Raw genomic sequence first — 4869 nt, forward strand, 5'->3', positions numbered from 1 at the left:
CCCCAGGTCTGAGCCCAGCACCTCTGAGCTGGAAACCCCTGACTTCATCCCTCCGCATCCCTGACCCCCAGCTCCGAGCCCAGTCCCTGTGAGCTGGAAACACCCTGACCCCATCCCCCACACAGTCCTGACCCCCAGCTCCGAGCCCAGTCGCTCTGAGCTGGAAACCACCTCGACCCCATCCCTCGCACAGCCCTGACCCCCAGCTCCGAGCCCAGTCCCTCTGACCTGGAAACCCCCTGACCCCATCCCCCCCACAGCCCTGACCCCCAGCTCCGAGCCCAGCGCTCTGACCTGGAAACCCCCTCGAACCCATCCCCCGCACAGCTCTGACCCCCAGCTCCGAGCCCAGTCCCTCTGAGCTGGACAACCCCCTCACCCCATCTCCCACACAGCCCTGACCCCAGCTCCGAGCCCAGTCGCTCTGACCTGGAAACCCCCGTCGAACCCATCCCCCGCACAGCTCTGACCCCCAGCTCCGAGCCCAGTCCCTCTGAGCTGGAAACCCCCTCACCCCATCTCCACCACAACCCTGACCCCCTGCTCCGAGCTGAGCCTCTCTGAGCTGGAAACCCTCTTGACCCCATCCCCCACAGCCCTGACCCCCAGCTCCAAGCCCAGTGCCTCTGAGCTGGAAACCCCCTGACCCCATCCCCCCCACAGTCCTGACCCCAGCTCCGAGCCCAGGCCCTCTGAGCTGGAAACCCCCTCGACACCCATCCCCCCACAGCCCTGACCCCCAGCTCCGAGCCCAGTCCCTCTGAGCTCGAAACCCCCTTGACCCCATCTCCTCACAAGCCCTGACCCCCAGCTCTGAGCCCAGTCCCTCTGAGTTGGAAACCCCCCTGACCCCATCCCCCTACCAGCCCCGACCCCCAGCTCCGAGCCCAGTCCCTCTGAGCTGGAAACCCCCTCGAAACCCCCTCCCACAGCCCTGACCCCGAGCTCCGAGCCAGCCCCTCTGAGCTGGAAACCCCCTGCCCCCATCCCCCCCCACAGCCCTGACCCCCGCTCCGAGCCCAGTCCCTCTGAGCTGAAAACCCCCTCGACCCCATCCCCCCACAGCCCTGAGCCCCAGCTCTGAGCCCAGTCCCTCTGAGTTGGAAACCCCCTTGACCCCATCCCCCCACAGCCTCGACCCCCAGCTCTGAGCCCAGTCCCTCTGAGCTCGAAACCCCTTGACCCCATCCCCCCACAGCCCTGACCCCCAGCTCTGAGCCCGGGTCCCTCTGAGTTGGAAACCCCCTCGACCTCATCTCCCGCACAACCCTGACCCCCAGCTCCGAGCTGAGACTCTCTGAGCTGAAAACCCCCTGACGCCATCCTCCCCACAGCCCTGACCTCCAGCTCCGAGCCCAGTCCCTCTGAGCTGGAAGCCCCCTGACCCCATCCCCCTAACAGCCCCGACCCCCAGCTCTGAGCCCCGTCCCTCTGAGCTGGAAACCCCCTCGAACCCCCTCCCACAGCCCTGACCCCCAGCTCTGAGCCCAGTCCCTCTGAGCCGGAAACCCAGTCGACCCCACCCTCCCCACAGCCCTGACCCCGAGCTCCGAGCCCAGCCCCTCTGAGCTGGAAACCCCCTGACCCCATCCCCGAACACCCCCCGACCCCCAGCTCCGAGCCCAGTCCCTCTGAGAAGAAAACGCCCACGACCCCATCCCCCCCCCAGCCCTGACCCCAGCTCCGAGCCCAGTCCCTCTCAGTTGGAAACCCCCTCGAACCCCCCCCCCACAGCCCTGACCCCCAGCTCTGAGCACAGTCCCACTGAAGTGGAAACACCCTGACCCCATCCCCCCCACAGCCCTGACCCCCAGCTCCGAGCACAGTCCCTCTGAGCTGGAAACCCCCTCACCCCATCCCCCCCACAGCCCTGACCCCAGCTCCGAGCCCAGGCCCTCTGAGCTGGAAACCCCCTCGACCCCATCCCCCCACAGCCCTGACCCCCAGCTCCGAGCACAGTCTCTCTGAGCTGGAAACCCCCTCACCCCATCCCCCCACAGCCCTGACCCCCAGCTCGGAGACGAGTCCCTCTGAGCTGAAAACCCCCTAGACCCCATCCTCCCCCCACAGTCCTGACCCCCAGCTCTGAGCCTAATCCCTCTGAGCTCGAAACCCCTCCACCCCATCCTCCCCACACCCGTGATCCCCAGGTCTGAGCCCAGCACCTCTGAGCTGGAAACCCCCTGACTTCATCCCTCCGCATCCCTGACCCCCAGCTCCGAGCCCAGTCCCTGTGAGCTGGAAACACCCTGACCCCATCCCCCCCCCCAGCCCTGACCCCCAGCTCTGAGCACAGTCCCTCTGAGCTGGAAACACCCTGACCCCATCCCCCCCCCAGCCCTGACCCCCAGCTCCGACCCCAGTCCCTCTGAGCTGGAAACACCCTGACCCCATCCCCCCCCACAGCCCTGACCCCCAGCTCTGAGCCCAGTCCCTCTGACCTGGAAAACCCCCTGACCCCATCCCCCCCCACAGCCCTGACCCCCAGCTCCGAGCCCAGTCGCTCTGAGCTGGAAACCACCTCGACCCCATCCCTCGCACAGCCCTGACCCCCAGCTCCGAGCCCAGTCCCTCTGAGCTGGAAACCCCTGACCCCATCCCCCCACAGCCCTGACCCCCAGCTCCGAGCCCAGTCCCTCTGACCTGGAAACCCCCTCGACCCCATCCCCCCCACAGCCTTCCCCTCCAGCTCTGAGCCCAGCCCCTCTGAGCTGGAAACTCCCTGACCCCATCCCCCCCCACACCCCTGACCCCCAGCTCCGAGCCCAGTCCCTCTGAGCTGGAAACCCCCTCAACCCCATCCCCCCCACAGCCCTGACCCCCAGCTACGAGCCCTATCCCTCTGAGCTGCAAACCCCCAGGCCCCATCCACCCCACTGCCATGACCCACAGCTCCGAGCCCAGCCCCTCTGAGCTGGAAACCCCCTGACCCCATCTCCCACACAGCCCTGACCCCGAGCTCCGAGCCCAGCCCCTCTGAGCTGGAAACCCCCTGACCCCATCCCCCCCACAGCCCTGACCCCCAGCTCCGAGCCCAGTCCCTCTGAGCTGAAAACCCCCTCGACCCCATCCCCCCACAGCCCTGAGCCCCAGCTCTGAGCCCAGTCCCTCTGAGCTCGAAACCCCCTTGATCCATCCCCCCACAGCCCTGACCCCCAGCTCTGAGCCCAGTCCCTCTGAGTTGGAAACCCCCTCGACCTCATCTCCCCCACAACCCTGACCCCCAGCTCCGAGCTGAGACTCTCTGAGCTGGAAACCCCCTGACCCCATCCTCCCCACAGTCCTGACCTCCAGCTCCGAGCCCCAGTCCCTCTGAGCTGGAAGCCCCCTGACCCCATCCCCCTAACAGCCCCGACCCCCAGCTCCGAGCCCCGTCCCTCTGAGCTGGAAACCCCCTCGAACCCCCTCCCACAGCCCTGACCCCCAGCTCTGAGCCCAGTCCCTCTGAGCCGGAAACCCCCTCGACCCCACCCTCCCCACAGCCCTGACCCCGAGCTCCGAGCCCAGCCCCTCTGAGCTGGAAACCCCCTGACCCCATCCCCCCAACACCCCCGACCACCCAGCTCCGAGCCCAGTCCCTCTGAGCTGGAAACCCCCTGACCCCATCCCCCCACAGCCTTGACCCCAGCTCCGAGCCCAGTCCCTCTGAGAAGAAAACGCCCACGACCCCATCCCCCCTACAGCCCTGACCCCAGCTCCGAGCCCAGTCCCTCTCAGTTGGAAACCCCCTCGAACCAACCCCCAACAGCCTTGACCCCCAGCTCTGAGCACAGTCCCACTGAAGTGGAAACACCCTGACGCCATCCCCCCCACAGCCATGACCCCCAGCTCCGAGCCCAGTCCCTCTGAGCTGGAAACACCCTGACCCCATACCCCCCACAGCCCTGAGCCCCAGCTCCGAGCCCAGTCCCTCTGAGTTGGAACGCAAGGACACCATCCCCCCCCACAGCCCAGACCCCCAGCTCCGAGCACAGTCCCTCTGAGCTGGAAACCCCCCTCACCCCATCCCCCCACAGCCCTGACCCCCAGCTCCGAGCCCAGGCCCTCTGAGCTGGAAACCCCCTCGACCCCATCCCCCCACAGCCCTGACCCCCAGCTCCGAGCACAGTCCCTCTGAGCTGGAAACCTCCTCACCCCATCCCCCCACAGCCCTGACCCCCAGCTCCGAGCCGAGTCCCTCTGAGCTGAAAACCCCCTAGACCCCATCCTCCCCCACAGTCCTGACCCCCAGCTCTGAGCCCAATCCCTCTGAGCTCGATACCACCCTCGACCCCATCCCCCCCCACACCCGTGATCCCCAGGTCTGAGCCCAGCACCTCTGAGCTGGAAACCCCCTGACTTCATCCCTCCGCATCCCTGAACCCCAGCTCCGAGCCCAGTCCCTGTGAGCTGGAAACACCCTGACCCCAACCCCCCCCCCAGCCCTGACCCCCAGCTCCGACTCCAGTCCCTCTGAGCTGGAAACACAATGACCCCATCCCCCACACAGTCCTGACCCCCAGCTCCGAGCCCAGTCCCTGTGAGCTGGAAACCCCCTGACCCCATCCCCCCCCCACAGCCCTGACCCCCAGCTCCGAGCCCAGTTGCTCTGAGCTGGAAACCACCTCGACCCCATCCCTCGCACAACCCTGACCCCCAGCTCCGAGCCCAGTCCCTCTGACCTGTAAACCCCCTGACCCCATCCCCCCCACAGCCCTGACCCCCAGCTCCGAGCCCAGTCGCTCTGAGCTGGAAACCACCTCGATCCCATCCCTCCCAACCCCTGATCCCCACCTCCGAGCCCAGTCCCTGTGAGCTGGAAACCCCCTGACCCCATCCCCCTCACAGACCTGACCCCCAGCTCCGAGCCCAGTCCCTCTGAGCTGGAAA

This window comes from Gopherus flavomarginatus, assembly GCF_025201925.1.
Source record: "Gopherus flavomarginatus isolate rGopFla2 chromosome 13 unlocalized genomic scaffold, rGopFla2.mat.asm SUPER_13_unloc_1, whole genome shotgun sequence".
Taxonomy (NCBI): domain Eukaryota; kingdom Metazoa; phylum Chordata; order Testudines; family Testudinidae; genus Gopherus; species Gopherus flavomarginatus.